Source organism: Amphiura filiformis, chromosome 19 (assembly GCF_039555335.1).
Source record: "Amphiura filiformis chromosome 19, Afil_fr2py, whole genome shotgun sequence".
In the NCBI taxonomy this organism is placed as follows: domain Eukaryota; kingdom Metazoa; phylum Echinodermata; class Ophiuroidea; order Amphilepidida; family Amphiuridae; genus Amphiura; species Amphiura filiformis.
In genome coordinates, this window is record NC_092646.1 from 5,549,302 (window position 1) to 5,571,187 (window position 21,886).

Below are 21,886 nucleotides of genomic sequence, written 5' to 3' on the forward strand. Positions count from 1 at the left end.
GGCATGATTGCTGTTTATGCCCGAGGCGTGAGCTGAGCCTCAATCCTATGAATGAACCCTGTTCTTCGCAATTCAATACAGATGAAAATAATAAGGGTTTACAAGTTTAAATAACATTTCCATACCGTTTTCCCGGGGGGCACTCGAATTTTTTTTTTTTGGTAGGGGTGTGCCACCGCCAGTTTCGAACTTGAGGTCTAAGGAACTGATCGGCCAGCCAAAAAGGAGGGTCTAGGGAACTGATCGGTCGGTCGGTCAAAAAGGGGGGTCTTGGGAACTGATCGGCCGCCAAAATCCGAAAAATCTCGGAAACTAAACCCGCAGGCCAAACCAGGGTTCAATTTTGTTGCGTTTTTGCCACAGATTTTTGAAGGAATCAATTTCACTTTGAATTGTGCATTAAATTATTAATCAGGAAAACCATTAGTGCAAAATAGGTCTGGTTTGGCCTATTACGATGGAAACCTCAACAAAGCAAAACAGCATTCAAATCAAAATTACTAGACCCTGTAGACCTACAATCTATGCTACTACTGATAATAGAAGCAGCTAGCAACATTACATAAAGCCCACCATAAAAACAAACCCACAAGAATTATTTTTTTCAGTGCCGAAAAGAAAAACATTAGACTACAGTGAACTGCCATGCTTGTACATGAGATGATTGAGTGAAGTGTGCAGAATTTGACAGTCATTACACTCCCGATTTCACTAGACCAGTAGATCGTAAATTACCTTTTAATTCATTGTTTATGGAGAGCTGCAAGGATGTGTACATAATTATTTAAGGTACTTTTCCTCATATTTGGCAATTTTATTCCCAAAAGAGATCTCAAAATCATTTATTTCTAGCTAAATGTTCACCTGGAGGCGTCGCGGCCGACAGGCACTCGGCAGTGCTGCAATGTTTATAAACAGTCAACCAGTTCACCTTATTCCTTTTGGGTCTGCTTTTGGGCTTGAAATAGTAGGACAGAAAACACGCCTCTCAAGATGCCGATGATCAGAGCGGAAATCGATGATCTGAGGGTCTATGGAACGGCTGGAAAATTTTTGGGCTTCAGAGCGGGCAAACAATGAATTCAGAGGGTCTAAGGAACGGCCAGCCGCTCTGAAAAAGGGGGTCGTCGCCGCGGCACATACAGTAGCGTAGCCAGCGGGGGGGCAGGGGGGCCAGAGTGAAAAATGAAAAATGAAAGAAAAAGTGCCTCTCTGACAAAAAAAATGAAAGAGAAAATCAGGAGGGCAAAGGAAAAGAAAAGGGCAAGGAGCCCTTTTCTAGCAAAATTCAGGGCCAAAATAGTGTAAAATACAAAATTTTTCCACGCTACAAGCACATTGTAACAATAAAGCCCTTTTAGCCGGATAATGGGCGTAAAATAGTGTCAAATACCATTTTTTTGCTTACGCACAAGACATCATCCCAAAAAGGCCCTTTTGGGAAGCTCAAGACATACAGTCTCTATGTATTGTATGATGCAACTGCAATTTTTTTTCGTCTGTGCCCCCAAAATTTTATTTTGCCCCCCTGACCAAGAAAGCTGGCTACGCCCTGGGCACATACCCGTATAGCTGGGAAATGTGAGTGCCCCCCCGGGACCGTTTTCCTTCATAAATTGGAAGAAAATGAGTAGGCCTACTTGCAGGAAGCAGCTCGGCTCATGAGGTCAACGGCCGGGAGTCAACCCGTGATACGCGTCATCTTTTGCGCTCCACTAGCAAATCGTGGATCATGTTAATTGTTTATGCCCTGCGTACTGGTCATAAACAGAATTTATGACCAGCAAAAAAGGGCCCAAATCCAATCAGAAACATCGTTATATCGTGAGTATGTATGTATGAACAAGAAATAATATGGAATAAGGTATTGTAAATACCAAAAAGTTACTTCTTCCTATATACGTGCATACCTCAAATTGAGTATTGTCGCACGGGCTTAACGTGCACAGTTTTTTTTACCTAGGCTATGCACGATCCTGGAACCTAGGATTGATTGCAGATATCAGAACCGGGGATGGTCCCCCTTCTCTTTTCGAATAGCTCTGACACTTAACGTGCACAGGGTTTGACTCTTCCTGTACACGGGACCAACAGCTTTACGTGACTTCCGAATCACGGACGAAGCACATACACTACCTATATCTGCACGTGATAAGCAGTGTATGGGGGCGAGAAGAAATTCTTCAATTAAATTCTGAAATTAAATACTGAACTGAATTGAAGGATTCCTGACCATATAGGAACTTTTTGGGAGGGAAGAGAATTTTCACCTAAGGCAAGCCCAAGGCTCGAACCCTCGTCGATCATATCTCCCGGCCGGCAGTATAACGCCTTAACCACTCGGCCATCTCGCCCTCACAGAACTACTTCTCCACAGAACTAACCTCCATAATTAGACAAGGTCTTAAGGTAGACCGGGTCTAAGTTATTTTGTGCATACTGACCTAAGGGATTGTGATTAGGGACCAATCATGTATTAGATTTAAATATCCCTAAATATGTGGTACTGGGTACTGAATTGTTACCCTACATTTACAGCGCAGTAGAAACGACTCGATAAAGGCGAAAGGATTAAAATGCAGGTGACAGTGAATGCAAGGTAATGCAAGGTGCTCAATATAAACACGCTAAATGAAACAGATTATAACAGATTATAACTATTCTTTCTAAATCTCAAAAACTTACTAAAGTTGGACCTTTTTAGTAGTTGAAGTTGAAGTTGATAATAGGCCTAACTGTAATTAATGCAACAATATTTTCAGATAAGGCCAAAAAAGGTTTGTCTCAAAGCTCACAAGTTGTTTGAAAACAAATGCGAAATGTGATTTTTTTAAAATTATTTTATTATTTTTACTATTCCCTACTCGGTATTTTGATAAAAATATTCTGATTTTTCCGGAAAAACCTAAAAAATTTTGGGTTTTTTTATACATTTTTTTCAAATCTCTGGATTTTACAAATGCGCGCGCAAGCTTTGAGACAAACCTTTTTCTTTAACAACTTTTGTTAGAACCATATTTATTTTATTTTTAAAACAACCACATTAAAAAACAGCCTTTGCATCGGGGCCTGAGATTGGAATTCCAGTTTCCTTTCTCACGAAGTAAGGGCTAAGAGTAAAATTGTACAATTGTATTTGGGAGTGGCCTTCTCTTTTCTTTTTCCTAGCTATTTTCTTCCATTTCTTGCTTTGTTTATCAAAGCTATCTAGGCCAGCATGCATATATTAGCCTACACTGGCTATCCAGGCTTGTGCATTTGTATGAGCTTGGAACGGTCCATGGTTTTCCATGGATTAGCATGTGTTCCTCACGAACCAACCTGGGTAAACAAACAAACAAACAAAACAGTCCACACTTGAAGAATTTTGTCAGTTGAAACATGATATCACATATGTTTAAAAAGAAATCGGATTGGCTGAGAAATTAAAACGTGAATGACTTTTGGGTTGCTCAAAAGTTGCAGCATCATTTGCCATGTAAAAGGATATGTTTTGACAATGCAAAATGCTCCTCCAAAATGGAAAGATCAGCATGATCAGGAATCATTCTATGGCACATGTGCGCCACTGACTTTAATAGATCGGAACGTACTTGGCTATATTAACACCTCATATTCAATTTAAATTTGCAACTTTTGAAATGTCAAATTATATCAAAGGGATGCATTTTTTGGCTGCCACCACTAGCAAGTCAGAAAATCCACCTTTTGTCAAGAAGCGGTCGATTACTTGACTTTTGACTTGAATCTTAAATCTTAAATTCTGCAGGAAATTCAAGACAAAATCAAAACATGGACTTTATCTCTTTTTCATAATGTCTAGGAATAAATACCAGACCCATTTGAAGAGGTAGGAGGTCATTTCAAGTTATTCTTAACTCACATGGTTTAGGAATAGAGAAAACTCCTTAACCAAGTGACATGGTGATGATTTGAAATTACCTCCACTTGAAATGAGTCTGGTATTTATTCCTAGCTAGGGTGCATTACATGGTTATGGGCCTGCAGACCATGACTGCATTAAAAAGCTTTAAAAGGAACCAAGTTCAAAATGTTAACAACATCAAATGCAAAAGCCACATGAGATAATAATTACAAATGAAAACACAGAATTGTTATCTTTGGTAGACTGTGATTGACAATAGCAAATGATGTTTACTGCTCTTGCTTTCATGTCCAAACCTTAAAGCCATAATACCGTATATGATTTTGGTCAAATTTCAATCCTGTTATTCTTTGTCATATATTATGAAATATTATTAGTAAGGTTTTCTGGTCATTTTAAGTCAAAAGAATGAGGTAAAATGAAAGAAATACCACTTACTATCTGAACTGTGTTGTTCTGTGGGTGGTTTAAATGTCTTAATTAAGACTAAATTGCTCTGTTTTCCTACTAGTCCAATGAAATTGGCAAAATCCAATTAGCATTACAAATTATGCTGAAATATCAGGTTTGAAAAAAATTAGCCAATTCATTTTAAAAGATTGTACATTATGGCTTTAATATTAATGTAAGTTGTAGGAACTAACAAAAATATGTTCCAAACTACTTCTTCAAATATACTAAAATGCTTGAATAACAATTCTAGTTTACTATACATTTAAAGCGGGATTCAATCATGTTTCATTGTTGTTCATCACCGATTAACAATGATGCATCCGCATGGTTTACTTCGCGAGGGCAGCTTTAGCTCGTAGTAAACCACACAGACGCGGCAAACGCGAGTTGTTAATCTGTGCTGAACAATGGTGAAACATAGTTTCAACAACGAAAACAAGCTAAAGATCATTAAATTCACATGATTCTTTCACTCTGAATGTCAGCTTGCCAATCAATCAGTTGATATTATAGCAATAAAACTGAAGAACAAAGCAGTAATGTTTAGCTGGCTGCTACCTCCATGTTACGCAAAAGTTCCAGGCATGATGAATTTTACGTGCTAATGCGTAATATGCAACCTGGCGTTCACTTATATGCTATTGGACTGTGGATTCATTCAAATGTAGGAAGAGTTGTTGAAGACTTGATCCAAGCACAATGATGAGAATATAATGTCAGGAAATAAAATGAAGTGGCGAGTTATTGACAATTCTTAATTGTGATCACATTACATATAAATGGTTCACAGGTTCTAAGTTCCCTTAAGTTGTTCATAAACTATTCTACAAATTATTATAGTAATCTCTCTTTATTGAGGGTAAAAAATAAATTATTGGTGGTCGGTTTTATTTTACACATGGTCCAATTCACAATGTCAAACATTGCATCAAAGTTTGGAACATTTTAATTTCACAAAGCTTGCAGAATGTATTCTACAGTATGTCAGACCTGCTGGATTGTTTGAAAGTTGAATGGACCAAAGTGGAACTTTCAATCAAAACTGCATCTTTTCTTACATGAGCCATTGTGACCAAACAATGTGTGGCCAAAAATGCTTATGATAATTAATAATTTGTTAATTAGGAGGGAACTGGTGAACCCTCTATTTCAAAATCTTTCATTTTCATGAACGTCAACTATAATCATCATCGATTACACTCAACCAATGACAACTCTCTTGGTAGTTAGGTCAGAGGTCAAAATGCTTTTGTCATCTGCTTTGATCCAATCAAAACTTGATTTTACTTGATTTGCTTCTTTTGGGTAGTCTTGTTAGATGTTCAAACCACTTTGGTCTCTTGCTTTGTTTATTTCACTCCATTTGCTGCCATGGCCAGTCTCTTTCTCCTCTTTATATCATCTGATGTGTCCAGATAAGTGCCTAAATATTTGCATTTTTCCCATGCAGTCTCACCATTCCTTTTTATTTTGTGTTGTTCAACCTTGTGCACCGACTCAGACAACTCATACAACGACTAACTTTAGAGTTTCTCAGCACTTCAGAACTTTTCACTTTCCACTTTTTGCAATGATGAAGGTCAGGTGAAGGCACCTTATGCATGATAGAAAAAACAGAGAAGTTTGCAGAAAATTGCCAACTATATACAATGTAGATCACCTTATACGCCAGGCATCTCTGAAATAAAACACATTTTAAAAGCTTAGTCAAATTTTTATTTTAAAAAGTCAGATCCAGTTCATATTTGTATAAGGATTAATAATCAAGACCATATATTTTCTGTTTCTAGCCTTTTCTAATGTATTTCTTTAAGAATCTTGCCACTTTTTCATTTTTAAAATTCTTGTTTGCTTGGAAGGTATCAAGAGATGCACTCTGCAGACATCAACAATTTTTATTTTGTATCATATATCATACATTTGGATCCTTGTACTAGCTGCAGTTAACTAAGAACTGTTTTGTTTCCATTTTAAAAAACTATTTTGACTTTGCAAATAGCTAATTAACATGGTATCAATTGCAGTATTTTTTGCTATCTACTGCTGATAGCAATGACAAATTACACATCACTAGCTTGATGCATTACTGCATTTTTTCGCTTTATTTACAGATGTTTTTCTTATGTATTGAATAATACAAAGTAGTTTTAAAATATTGCTTGGATTTGAAAAACAACTGCATGATTCTTGTGGGTTTTGTTTTTCATTTATTGAATTTGAAGGGACTGGGGAAGACATTGTGTTTCACTTTAATTTATAAATTATCACTTGCCTCATTAACTGATTTGTTGGATATTTCAACAAATTAAAAATGTATTCAGTGTTCTGATTTTAGTTTGGATGGAATGATTTAGAATTGATATATTTTACTCCAACGCTAAACTGAATATATTAAGCAAGTTTATGCATGTACTATGTATTAGGTATAGTTTGCATGTTAGTCACTTGGAAAGCAACCTTTATCCAAATCCAGGTCGATCCTTCATGTAATTATTTCGTGTAAACTAATCCTAACCCTAATCATAACCCAAACCCTAATCCTAAACTAACCCTAACCCTAATTTCGTGTATAATTACATGAAGGAGTAACCCAAATCCACACCACCCCTGTTAGAATTTGCAAATATCTTCCACAGGGGATATCAATTTCAAATGGAATGAACACATTCAGCAGCAGCTCTATTTGGATTTCATACACCCTCTGAGAAAGATTTAACCTTAATCTTCCACTGAAGGAGGATGAGTTTCAAATAGAGCTGCTAATGTACATGTTTCTGGAATTTGAAATTCATAATCCCCTTGTGGTAGATATTTCCAAAATCTTCCACAGGGGTAGTGTGGATATTGAATGGAATATATGGCCTAATACATAGATAATGCCTTGATTAACTTTGACATGAAAAAAAGGAAAGAATCTTGTAGATTCTAAGCCTAAAAAGCCTGAATTGAAAAAGTTGCAAAAACTACATGTATCTCACCAGGAATTCCACAGATCATTCTAACAAAATGATCAAGGTTAATGGATACCGCCTAACAGAAAGATGCCAATGTTGCAGTTGGTGCAGTTCTTTGACCCAGAACCTATGGAATTTCCCAGGTAGAAGAATGCTGCAAGGCAAAAAAATACAAAGCTTGTCAGTAGCCATAGCAGAAGTACATTTAATACAAGACAGGCTGATGATTCCAATATAATTATGTGGTGTTGTTGCCACTGAGTATGTAAATATGTAAACATTCCAAAGTTTGCTAGAGGTGCATGGTTTCTCCATATTTCTCCATGGATGAGGAAGCTATGTGCAAAACTTGCTATTCGTTCACCACGAAATTTTCCTTTCCCCGCACAATTTAATTTCACAAATTTGAGGTTTTCCATGCAATTCTCTATGAAATGTTAATGAAAACGGTCCTTTTTTGAAGCGTCACAGCCATGCCAATCATTTGCTAATTCTTATAGTTTTGCATATTAATGAATCATCATGCCAAAATAATGTTTGTCTTCACATGTATGAAGAAACTTTGATCTGTTGGAACAGCACACAAGTACATTTAATACTAGTTGGGGATGTACAGTAGGGGTGAAAATAGTGATTCTGTATGCAACCTTGTCAAATGTAGGGACACTCCAAATAGAGGGCGGTTTTTCAAAATGGCCACCAAAATGCCTAAAACAATTGCAACAAATTGTGTGATAATGTTAAAAGAATTCTTCCTGTGTGTTTCATGTGTGTTTTATGTGTAAAAGCTCCACACAATTTGCTATTTTTTTCTACACAAATTATTTGTCCATGAACACAATGCCACAAATATGATCAACAAACCTCTACACTCACTGACTGGTTCAAGCGTGTAATCGTGATCACAATGCCACAAATATGATCAACAAACCTCTACACTCACTGACTGGTTCAAGCGTGTAATCATGATCACAATGCCACAAATATGATCAACAAACCTCTACACTCACTGACTGGTTCAAGCGTGTAATCATGAACACAATGCCACAAATATGATCAACAAACCTCTACACTCACTGACTGGTTCAAGCGTGTAATCATGAACACAATGCCACAAATATGATCAACAAACCTCTACACTCACTGACTGGTTCAAGCGTGTAATCATGAACCATGATCAGTGGACTCCACTTTGTGAAAGCATGCAATGGGCTATTCCATTTAAAATCCAAACCTCCTGGGAAAGATTTTGGAAATATCTTCCACTTAACTTACTTACTTGATTTATTTCGAGTGGTGTCCTCAAACTTTTTTTTCTCCATTGCTATCCTGAAGTCTGCTGCTTCCAATCGAGCGTCATCATTCAGAATGTCTACATAAGTTATAGTGGGTCTTCCAGATTTCCGCCTCCCATGCTAGGGTATCCAATGAACCATTTTTAATGCGGGCTCCTCACTTCTACTGATCTTGTGGCTTATTTTTGGAAGATCTCCTAGGTATTTGAAATCATCGACCCCCTCTAGTACTACACCGTCATTTGTTGTGATGCTTTCTCTCTTGTTATTGTAAGACATGAACTTTGTTTTACTTCCATTCATCTTCAGGCCCACTATTGCCGCTGAAGTCTCAACTCTGTGAAGCAGTTCTTGTTGTTTTCCTCAGACAACAGTGCAATGTCGTCAGCAAAGTCTGTCACCACCACCGGTACAACTCTCCTGCTCCACCTCTTTTCCAGGTGGAATCCTAGCTCCTCTTCGCTTCCATCAATAGCCATTCTCAGTTTCCACATGTACCTCCACAGTCTACATAGAAAAGAACATTAAAATTCATTTAAGACCTGCTGCTCATTTTTGACAAAAAGCAATTGTCAAAAGTTTTACCATTTGAATATATCTTTTCATTCAACTTTTAAAATCTCATTAGATTTATTGGAATGACATATGGTTCAAGATCAGGCATGCAACCCAACCAAAGTCATATAAAATCAAAGGCATATCTGTATACTTCCCCTTAAACTGTTAAGGCTCCCAGCCCTTTAAAGCATACACTTTCTGCAAGATAAGGGTCAGGAGAATCTAAATTTAATCTAAACAAATAACAAATAAACATTGCAAAAGCGGCATCTAATTAAGAAAAAATGGCCTATAATGAAAACACAAATATTTATATGTGAATACAGATTAAACATTGAGTTATATTATTACATAGTACAGTTTTGAATGCTACCAGACTCTAGAACAGATGATGTGAGGGTATTCCACTCTGATATGGTATTTAGAAAGGAACTGTATTTGTACACATTTGATGATACTCTCATGGACCGGAACTTCAGGGGATGATATTGTCTAGAAGTCTTTGTTTTAAGCCTTTTCAAATGTATTTCTTGAATTTAAAGTTTCCCATTTTAAAGTTTGTCTGGAAAGTCATATCAGGAGATTCCTATTTACAGATACACACCCTTGTGTTTGTTCATCTTCAAATTGACTGAAATACTTTGAATCAAAATACAATCAAAGAAAGATTAGTAATATTTCTGCAAGCATTTTTGGTCTGCAAAATTTAAGACAATTAATGATTATGCTTTTTACCTCATCCGGTTTTGTCCACTTATATAGTAAAGTGAGAGCAGTGGGACTATCATGCTCCTTAGGTCATCAGTCTTCTTGAACACTGTTGAGATGTGTAGCAAACTCCTTTATTTTGATGCCTTAGCAATAGGTGTGGAAAGATGCCTGTAGGCCCTAAATGAAAGATTGAAAGAAAAAAGCAATATTAAACAATGTATTCTTTTTATCAGTATATTTCTACCTACCATGCTATCCAATAGCTTTGATAAACAAAGCAAGAAATGGACAAAAAATAGTGCAAGAGGAAGGACAGAAGGCCACTCCCGAACACAATTTTGTACAATTTTACTCTTACCCCTTACTTTGTGAGAAAGGAAATTGGAATTCCAATCTCAAGCCCAGATGCAAAGGCTGTTATGTTATACCCCTATGGGCCTGCCAGAAAGCCCTCTCAGCCTGCCTAAAGATCCCCCAATTTTAACGACCCATGGCTCATAATTATTGCACACATAAAGAACATGCATCATTGGCTTAGTTATGAGTACACAATTAAACAACTTGTTTGTTTTCAACAACAACATCTTCTATGAACATTTTTGTATACCTTAAAGTCAATCGCCTTTAGTGTATCTATTGGTTAACTGCATGTAGAGTGCTATAGCAAAAACACGCATTTGCCACAGTTGTTGAATGCTGTGTTGTTCACTGCTGCATCATACTCTGCCATATCAAGCCAGTCATCTTTGTCATCTTTTTATGGATTGTCATCTTCATCAATACTGGGATTGCCTGCCTGAGGAAATTAAACCTGTAATTTCAAATAATTCAAAGTGTATTAATAATTTTAATCTAACGAGCCATGACAAATGAAATGCATCATATAATTTTGCTTTTTCTATTGTAAAGATTAGTTAGTATTTAATACTAAGCAAGCTCGGTCCCTGTGTGTGATTGTGATTTACTATATCCAACATATTAAGTACATTTGATAACATAACCACCTTAAATGCTGCTTTCATGTTACACAGTGTAACATCAGGGGTGTTGAAAAATAAATTTTGCTGGTATGGCCCGATTTACCTTTTGCTGGCACCTGTGCATGGCAACATAATTGCCACCCTGGCTAATTGGATTTATGACATCCCTTCCCCACAACTGTAACCCAAGTTTTTTCCAAGCTGTCCCACTACCAGGAAAAAAGCACGCGAAAATTTGAAAAAGTGTGTGCGTAGTGCATGAAAGTTTGCTATTTCAATGTTAAAATTTGGAGATGAACCAGACTCACCGAGTCAGTGATCAAAATTTCCAAATCGTCCACTGATCTGCTACTAATAAAAAGAACATTAACAAATATGCATGAAACATGCGAAAAAATTGCAACTTTAAATGCTGAAATCGTGCCAAAGGAAAATGCATAGGCGTTTTACAACTTTGGTTACTTTTGTCCCGTTATTTTGATCCAGCTGAGGTTTTTTCAGGCATGAGAGGAGTTGCCGTAGCACTCATAATGATTAAGGCTTACATATAGAAAGGATGGAATTATAATATTTTTAAGATTCATGTTTAAGTTTGAGATGAAAAAAAAAGTAATTTCCAATGGGACGTCTCACAGATCTACTGACAGAATGGCTTTACCAAGATAAATGCACTCCAATGGGACGTCTCACAGATCTACTGACAGAATGGCTTTACCAAGATAAATGCACTTTGTGCCAATTCAGCATTTGAAAACCCTAACACTTTTGATAAGTTAAAGAAGATATGAAAAAGGAGAGAAGATGAACAAAGAAGTCACTTGGCACCCCGGGATTCGAACTTTTGACCCCCCCCCCCTTGCATGCCAACCACATGATTACGGACAGGTAGCTACAGAGGTTATCACTGCATGGGCAGCAATTCTGTGAGCATATAACACTTAGGGTGATTGTGTCATCGCAGACCCTGGATTCATGAATGCGCAGCATTTTTCATTGTGGTATTTTGTGGATTTTGTAAAATTTGTCAGAACATTTCTATCATTAGTAGGAGAGGACACTGACACATGCAGTGCCGGATTTACCTTTTTGGGGGCCTTAAGCCAGGCCAAAATTCGGAGGCCCCCAATCTCCATGTGAGGAAGGCATATGTATTCAAGTAGCCAGGTTTTTTAAAGGTAAGGGTGCATACTTTTAGAGGCCTAAGATCAATAGTGCCAGAGACAAGCATATTTTATTCCTATTTGAGACATTTGCATGTGAAGTACACAGAAAATTTTATATTTCAGACAATTTAAGCTAAAAATAAAGGTAAAAAAACTTTCTTTGTCCACATCAGCTCAACGCGCCTGGCCAACATCATTGTAGGCCAACAATATAGCGCCCAAATTACAAACTTATTGTAGTTTTTATCCCCTCGCTCTCATGGTGATGTGAAAGACACTCATACTCTAACCCCTTGTACCACACCCCCTCCTCCCTCCTGCCCTTCTCTCTTCCTTTCTCTTTTCCCTTTTTCGGGATCGCCAGGGGGGTGTCAAGAACACTTTTCATACCTTTTTATATACCCTTTGTATATATAACCCAACATAACAGATGTTTTGTGAACAATGTCGAAACCGGTGTTTTCTAGGTATGTCTTACCTCAGTTTCTTTTTGTTATTTGTCTTGACCTCCTCTTCAATCTTGATCATCTTTTGAACAAGCAACAGTGATGTACATGTATAGCAGGTTTACCAGAGCTTGAAAAAGGCATGGAAGTATTGGTTCTCTACAATAGTGAAAGGCTGTATCCACTGATGAGGTTCAGGAGGGACTCTCTCTTCTATTACTACTTCTAGTTATGGTATGTGTTGGGTTGGGTCATTCATGATTTCTGTTATCATATTTCTGCCACACGAAGGAGTCCAGCACCAGCAGTTGTATTTTGTTGATATTCAGTGTAACTGCAAAAATCAAAAAAAATAATGGTTGAATTAGTTGAATGAATGGATACTTTTAATCATGTGACTTCACAAGGGTTACAAGAAGACAAGTTGAGTGGATCCAGTGTTAATAATATCCTTCACATATTTAATGAATATGGAGTGTTTGATATGACAATGTAGTGACACAGAAGCTAGCTCACAGATTGTCATCTGGAATCTTAGTTTAGACCCAGATACCAGGTTATTCAAGTTCTCTAACCCGATATAAGACACACACACCTACCCCCACCCCCACACACATCTAGACCCAAATGCCAAGAGCAAAATTGTACAGATTTGTTGTGAATGGACATTATTTTCCTCGCTCTTTTCCTTTTCTTTTCATGCTTGACAGCTTGGTTTGAGCAATAGCCCGGTCCCATCAGGACCAAAGCATGTGTTCATCCAGACTGACTGGTTAAACAAACAAACAAATAAAACAAACAAACAAATATCGCACCCTTTAGTTAATTGTGACCAGATGTAAACAAGATTTTGAGCCGAACAAGTGAGGTAAAGCATAAAAAAGTGGAATTTACTACTAGCGCCCATGCATGTTACTCCCACTGTTGTAATACGATACAATCCTCTGGGTGTGTTTATGTGTATCCCGCACGCCGTGTACGTGTACTGTGCATACATGTTTGACTAATATTGCCATTGTAATAATAAAACACCGGTTCCATCGTTTTATTCAAAATCTCGGATTTTGACAAAACTACAGCACCTAAAGTCTTGATTTTTGTAGAGTATCTTTATTGACTAAAGTAGATTACAATCGTGCAAAAAACGGAATTGTTATAATATGGCTTTAACATAAATTGAAACAGAAAACATCTGTACCAACTGGTTTTTGTTTTGTGACGGTAAATTTTGTATGTTTAGATCAAGTCACAATCGTAAGCCCGAAAACCACTTCAAGGTAGATGCATAGTCCAGCTGCAAGTTGTTCTTTTATAAGGTTACATCAGGAAATCCAAATTAATCAATTTTCATTCAAATTGATGTTAAATTCTTTCTCAACATTCCTGATTTAACAAAATTTTGAATTTTGACCCTGTATTATCTTAAATATCCCACGGGTGATAATAGTTGTGCCTCATACTCCAGTCCCAAATGTGCAAAAGACTACCCCTTACCCTAACTTGCATATTTGGTTTTATTGTACATGGTGGTTCCGATTCATTCTGCATCACCCGTAGAACAATAATCAGCAAAAGAAAATGTTTCATAAAACTGGCATAACCATCATATATGCCTTTCTTTGCAGCTGGACTACTGAGTCGGGAACACTTAACGGATACAAGACGAATGTTGAGGGCCTCGTTCCTCAAGACAAGACACCCCATGGCCATTGGCCCAGCTTACAAAGGCTCAAGAGGGCCGCGACGTTAGAGAACACGCTGTGCATCTGTTTATGTTCTCGCCTCACACCATAGCGGGTAACCAAGTGGCACAGTCCCTCGGAGGTGACATAGACGAAGGACATCATGTAAACCAATCCCTCGCTGGCACTATGACATTCAATAGAGGCATCGTACTCTACGGCATCTTCCCAGACAAACGATACAAACGCTAACATATATTGTATAGGAGGGATGCACGTACCATAGCAATGTACTAATTTTGAATTTGCTTATTTTTTTACTTTTACAGTATTTTCTAAATTTGGGTACATATTGACAGCTAACAGCCTTGCTTCAACTAGAATTCCTAAACCAAAATCAATATAATTGAATACCTAAGTGGAAGAAGGGCCCAACTTCATCAAAACTGTTTTTGAGATATTAAGAAAAAACTTAAATATTTGTAAAAGTTTTATAGACAGAATGTTTTCATCTTCAAGGGACTTTTAATACATGAACATGCAATATTACATACATTCAAAATTATATACGTTTCCATGGCAATGTACAGTTCTTAATACGAGCTGAAGTTGGGCCCTTCTTCCACTAATATATTATAGGTGCGAGTTCCGTAAGCAGATGTGTTATAAATAGCTAAGAGAAATTTGATAATCATCCATTACTTGCACAAGTAGAAGCATGAAAATATGTTAGCAAGAAAGTTTATTGTAGAGAAAAGTAGATTTCTTGGATGAACAAAATTCCTCTTTAACCCAATATTTGTGGAAGATGGGCCAAACTCCATGGAGTTGGGCCTTTCTTCCATGAAAACCATGATTAAGTGTATGTGGAAGACTATTTAGAGAGTGGATTTTGGTTCATCTTTCACACACAAGAAAGAACAGTTTGCAGGCAATAAAATGCAGGGTCTAACTGATTTTTGTAAAAAAGATTGAATTAGGCCCTTCTTCAATTCAGGTATTGTGCCCAACCTCAAAATGTCCGAAACCTTATTGTGCATGTACTATGATAGTTGTCGCGCAAATAAATGCAGTTCCTAAAGTTTTATTATTGATTTTGTGTTATCATCAATCAAGTCAGCATCCTCAACACCATCCCCAAGAGTCATATCACCTTCATCATCACCCTGCCAAAATATTCTGTCATCTTGTTCCAACTTTGCCAATCTATCTGTGAGAGATCCTTATAAAGTCTCCATCAAGAGTCAGTAAGATTAATCGAGACAATAGGATATGTTGTTGAAACTGGTATAGAAGAGTCTTGTATCACAGACAGGAAACTCAGAGACTAACCCAACCTGTCCAAGCCATGTGTAGGAGAATAACATCAGCTGAAATGAGCTACAGGGAACCATGCTCACCCAAGTCAGGAATCTCTTGCGCCGATGCGCTTGCAGTGCACGCTTATGCACTTGCAGTGCACAGATGCCCTTGGCTCGCACCAAGCACTTGCCCCTCACAAATCAAGCCAAACTGAGCTTCTGACAAAGGCTAGGTAAGGGTATGGTAGGGGTACCTGATCAGGATGCTGGAATCTAGTGGGTAGTCCCACATTTGAGACCTACATTTACAGGAATGTTGCTACCGGGGGGGGTGGTCTCAACTTTGGTTTAGGTAGGGATGAGCCGCTGATACTTCAAAAAGTACCCGACCGTAAACCAAAGGACTAGAAATTCTACCAATTTTTTATAAATTTTTGCAAATTTGTGTAAGGAAAAATTTGCACTTTTTGACAAAATTTTGAAGAAAAAACACCCTTTCAAATTTTCATGAAATTATGGCCATCAATAAACCAAAATGGCTGAAAATCCAACGAAGTCTAAATGGCTGAAAATGTACCCCGAATCTGCCGTACATCCCCATACCCTCATTTCCAAAAAGACCCTCCCCCTTGGTTTTTGCTGTCCAAATGGGTCATGTTTTTCATAGCAAAATGACTAGGTGACAAAAATAAAAAATTCTCGCCGGGCAGTCGGACTTAATGACCAAGTACTGCGCCGGGCAGCCGGACTTGATGACCAATGAAGATGGTGGGATCTAGAGGGGTGCCTATACACTGGGGGAAAACATATATAGGGATGTGCTATCCAAATAGGTTTATTTGCCAAAACCTTGCTTGACATGGATCAGGCCCGTACGCAGGATTTTTTTGGGGGGAGGGGTGCTGATTTTGAAAAAGCGTACTTTTCCCAAGGGGGCGATTTTGTGAAAAGTGGACTTTCTTTCCAAAATATGGACCTTTTTTGATATGAAAACCATAAAAAAACCCTGATTTACATGTAATCTGTAATTTATATAGGCCTCTTGTCAATATATACATGTATTTGAATGGGGCTTCAACTTTGTCAATACTGCCGTCTCTTCATTTTTTGTCAAATTTTTCATTTCAAAAATACCAAATGACAATTTGAATGACTTATCCTTTACTTTTAAGCAATTTATTATCAATTTTGATTTTTTTTATACTTGCGCAGCTGGGATCACTGAATGGTTCTTTAATCATAAACCATTCACTTGACCCTGGCAGACCAGGGTAGAGTTAGGAACGTTCCAATGAGTCCATTCTAATAGCACCTAACTTATACACAAGATTGACCACAATAATATGATTGAATTCCTGATGCAGAAAAATACACTGAATCAATTCTGAAGAAATTGTGTTAATCGTATAGGGCCAACACACTAGCTACTAAAAACTTTTTCTTTCATTTTTTTATTGGATTTTGGTCTAATTGTAGCTGAGAGTTTATATTTTCTGATATTTTTTTTTTCTGAGGAAATGGTGTTCATTGTCAGATATACACCCTATATGCATATTTTTGATTGGTAAAATTGGAAAACTTATGCATGTGAATAAGTAACTAAAATTTACTCCAGTCGGCATTATTTAATTACCAATTTTACGATTAAGGGATACTACACCCTGGCCGATTTTGTGCCTATTTTTGCATTTTTCTCAAAAATTATAGCGCATTGGTGACAAGTAAGATATGTATATGATAGGGGCAAGGACAACAACTACTGCATTGAAAATTCAGCAACTCAAGGAAAGTAGTTCTAATTTGCAATTCAAGTTGCATAATTCCACAACTTTGTGCTGGAAAAACTGGCATAAAGAGACAATGCCCATGATTTTGTTTCAAATGGATACCGATAGTTGTTAGTTTACATCTTAGCTTTACATTAAGTGGCAAATTTAATATCCCAGATTACTGAACTCACACAGGTTGCCAAAAACATTTTAGAGAAGAATATACTGCTCCTGTGTGTATCATTCAGCAACGCCAAATTTGCATATGCAAATTAGGAAATATGGTGGTTTGGAAAAGCTTCTCCTACCTTAATCATTCACTTACCAAAACTAGTTTACCATTATACTATTCAACCTGTGCTGTTAATATACATGTTCTGCTGCTATACATTAAAAACAAATTTGCACAAAGGCATTTTGCATCATTCCACAAAGCTTGCCCTAGAAGCTTAATTCATTTACACAAAACCCGCAAGAATAAAGCCCATAAAATTGAAATCTTGAATTATATATTTGAAACATGATTTAAAATAACATATATTTTGATTTCAATCAATCTACACTTTAAAAGTTGAATAACAAGTAATTTAATAACAAATAAATATAAAAATATATTTAAATGCTGAAAGAATCCATGTGTTTTGTTTCTTTGTTACTTTTTAAACGTCTTTCTGACTGTCTGCTTCTTCTTGCATTATGTACAAGATACACCAAAGTGCAGTTGCACTGGGTTGCAGAATTGTACAGATAAAAAATATCTGCCAGAGATCGCTACGTGGACATTTCTGCAATGACCCCTGAGGTATGTGCATCTAACCATGGTGGGGTGGGGTGCAGCACTTAAATATACCTCCACTCCCCTTGCGTGACAGGTAGTACTGGGTTACGTTGTACCAGTAGCAATTTCTTGACCTGACCGATCTTGATCGACTGTGATTCTACCTGGGTCTGTTAATTATTTTGAGCAACATTGGGGCCTATGTGTTTTAATTGTATTTGGGAAATAAATAAACATAATAAAGGTATGGCCATTTACTGCTACATGCCAAAGGCTACATGCTAGTGAATTCATCTCCCAACTAGGGCAGGAAATGTCAATATCCCTGCACTTAGTAACCCCTCAAAACTTTGTATCATTCCACAAAGCTTGCCCTAGAAGCTCAATTTATTTAAACATAACTGAGAGAATTGAGCTCATAAATTTGAAATCTTGAATTATATATTTGAAACATGATTTAAAATAACATATATTTTGATTTCAATCAATCTACACTTTAAAAGTTGAATAACAAGTAATTAAATAACAAATAAATAAAAATATATTTAAATGCTGAAAGAATCCATGTGTTTTGTTTCTTTGTTGCTTTTTAAATGTCTTTCTTGCTGTCTGCTTCTTCTTCTTGCGTTATGTACAAGATACACCAAAGTGCAGTTGCACTGGGTTGCAGAATTGTACAGATAAAAAATGATCTGCCAGAGATCGCTATGTGGAGGTTTCTGCAATGACCCCTGAGGTATGTGCATCTAACCATGGTGGTATGGGGTGCAGCACATAAATATACCCCCACTCCCCTTGCGTGACAGGTAGTACTGGGTTACGTCGTACCAGTAGCAATTTCTTGACCTGACCGATCTCGATCGACTGTGATTCTACCTGGGTCTGTTAATTATTTTGAGCAACATTGGGGCCTATGTGTTTTAATTATATTTGGGAAATAAATAAACATAAAAGGTTTGGCCATTTACTGCTACATGCCAGAGGCTACATGCTAGTGAATTCATCTCCCAACTTGGGCAGGAAATGTCAATATCCCTGCACTTAGTAACCCCTCAAAACTTTGTGAAAAAACTTGACATGTGTTTCGTTTTAGATACCTTGAACAAAAATGTGGCAATTGCGGTAACCACAACAGGAAGGTAGTGCATTTTCAATTTTTTGCTTTTCATATTAAAACGCTGGAGCAATTCAACTGAAAGCATAAACAATCGGACCACGCCCGGGATCAGGCCTCTTTCAATGAATGCTTATTAATGTTATTTAACATGTTCTGAGTATAAGTACTTGAGTTAATAACTTTTATACAGAGCTATAAATACAACTCAAAGCATGAAGAAATCAAACCATGCCCATCTAAATTGATTAGGTTTTTAAATGTTCAAAAGTAAATTGTATACAATGAATACTTATTAATATGATCTGAGTATATAAGTGCTTCACCTCCAAACAAGAACAGTTATCACAGACTGGATGTTTTTGAAATGAGTTTCCCTTTTTCAAGGTTTCTTCAATAACAGCTGTGGCATACATGTATATCATTAACAATAACCATGTATTCCCAAGCTGGTTAAAATTGCTTATTTTGAATTATCTTTTAGGTATTGAATTAAAATTTAAAGCAAACATTGCTGAACATTAATGAAATTTTTGGCCTTGGGTTGTTGCAATCCACAACAATACCCTTTGCTCAACTTCAACAAAGACTCATTCAGTGAATAATTAAGTAATTTTTCCTCTGTTCTTCCATGAGACCCAGTGAACGAACAATTAGCAGACCACATAGATAAAGAATTAAGCCCATAAATTTGAAATCTTGAATTATATATTTGAAACATGATTTAAAATAACATATCTTTTGATTTCAATCAATCTACACTTTAAAAGTTGAATAACAAGTAATTAAATAACAAATAAATATAAAAAAATATATTTAAATGCTGAAAGAATCCATGTTTTTGTTTTTCTTTGTTACTTTTTAAACGTCTTTCTGACTATCTGCTTCTTCTTCTTGCGTTATGTACAAGATACACCAAAGTGCAGTTGCACTGGGATGCAGAATTGTACAGATAGAAAATATCTGCCAGGGATCGCTACGTGGACATTTCTGCAATGACCCCTGAGGTATGTGCATCTAACCATGGTGGGGTGGGGTGCAGCACATAAATATACCTCCACTCCCCTTGCGTGACAGGTAGTACTGGGTTACGTCGTACCAGTAGCAATTTCTTGACCTGACCGATCTCGATCGACTGTGATTCTACCTGGGTCTGTTAATTATTTTGAGCAACATTGTGTTTTAATTATATTTGGGAAATAAATAAACATAAAAGGTTTGGCCATTTACTGCTACATGCCAGAGGCTACATGCTAGTGAATTCATCTCCCAACTTGGGCAGGAAATGTCAATATCCCTGCACTTAGTAACCCCTCAAAACTTTGTGAAAAAACTTGACATGTGTTTCGTTTTAGATACCTTGAACAAAAATGTGGCAATTGCGGTAACCACAACAGGAAGGTAGTGCATTTTCAATTTTTTGCTTTTCATATTAAAACCGCTGGAGCAATTCAACTGAAAGCATAAACAATCGGACCACGCCGGGATCACGCCTCTTTCAATGAATGCTTATTATTGTTATTAACATGTTCTGAGTATAAGTACTTCAAGTTAATAACTTTTATACAGAGCTATAAATACAACTCAAAGCATGAAGAAATCAAACCATGCCCATCTAAATTGATAAGGTTTTTAAATGTTCAAAGTAAATTGTATACAATGAATACTTATTAATATGATCTGAGTATATAAAGTGCTTCACCTCCAAACAAGAACAGTTATCACAGACTGGATGTTTTTGAAATGAGTTTCCCTTTTTCAGGGTTTCTTCAATAACAGCTGTGGCATATATCACTAACAATAACCATGTATTCCCAAGCTGGTTAAAAATTGCTTATTTTGAATTATCTTTTAGGTATTGAATTTAAAATTTAAAGCAAACATTGCTGAACATTAACCCTAACACTGGACCCTGCTTTTTGGGATCGGAAGTCAAAGAAGATCCGAAAAAGTCAAGGAGAAGAAGAATTTTGACTTGGGTTGACCCCTCGCATGCCAAGCACACGATCACGGACCGGTAGCTACACAGGTTATTGGTGCCCGGCCAGCAATTCCGTGCGCATGTAACATTTTTTCATCGTAAGATTTTGTAAGATTTTTGGGTGTTAGGGTTAATGAAATTTTTTGGCCTTGGGTTGTTGCAATCCATAACAATACCGTTTGCTCAACTTCAACAAAGACTCATTCAGTGAATAATTAAGTAATTTTTCCTCTGTTCTTCCATGAGACCCAGTGAACGAACAATTAGCAGACCACATAGATAAAGATGTGGTCAAAGAGCAGACATCATATGTGACACAGACGTCATGTTACATGTCACTACAGCCCAATTCGAGCTCCTCAATTTCCCAATCTTGCCAAACATTCAGCAGATTAGTTACAAAACTACAAAGTGAAGCTGCAGAAATGGCCTACAAAACGGCTCCTTAGATTCAACACAGGGAAATGCAAAACTACGCATTTTGGAAACGCCAACCCAGAAGTTAATTACATAATGCATGGTTTTACACTTGGAAGCCATACAGGAAGAGAAAGTCCTGGGTGTTTAACTGACTAGGGACTGCAAGTCGAGTGTACAATGTACCAAAGCAACCCAGAAGGCACTAAGGAGTTTGATGTAAAGGGAGAGCCACATTTAGCCAGGTTAAAAGGAGAGCCACAGTTTACAAAGGCCAGGTTGTAGTGTTATGGAGTATGCCTCACTATGCTAGATGAGTGCCTCAACCACCACCCTGAAGCTCCTTGACTTCATACAGAGCAAAGCATTGAGGATTATTGGTGTTGTTGAGCAGCAGG

At 37.1% G+C, this 21,886-nt stretch overlaps 1 long non-coding RNA gene across 2 annotated transcripts in view; it reads right to left on the minus strand.

Moving 5' to 3' along the window:
- Window positions 1-5,553: 5,553 nt before the first annotated feature.
- The window catches only part of LOC140140854 (uncharacterized), a 103,350-nt gene continuing 87,017 nt past the window's right edge, over window positions 5,554-21,886 (minus strand). For both annotated transcript variants that reach the window (XR_011857319.1, XR_011857318.1), the window contains 6 exons: window positions 12,479-12,780; window positions 10,465-10,668; window positions 9,882-10,034; window positions 8,573-9,095; window positions 7,318-7,447; window positions 5,554-6,017 (listed from right to left, as the gene is read on the minus strand). This is a non-coding gene — a long non-coding RNA (uncharacterized lncRNA). The remainder of the gene's footprint in view (window positions 6,018-7,317; window positions 7,448-8,572; window positions 9,096-9,881; window positions 10,035-10,464; window positions 10,669-12,478; window positions 12,781-21,886) is intronic.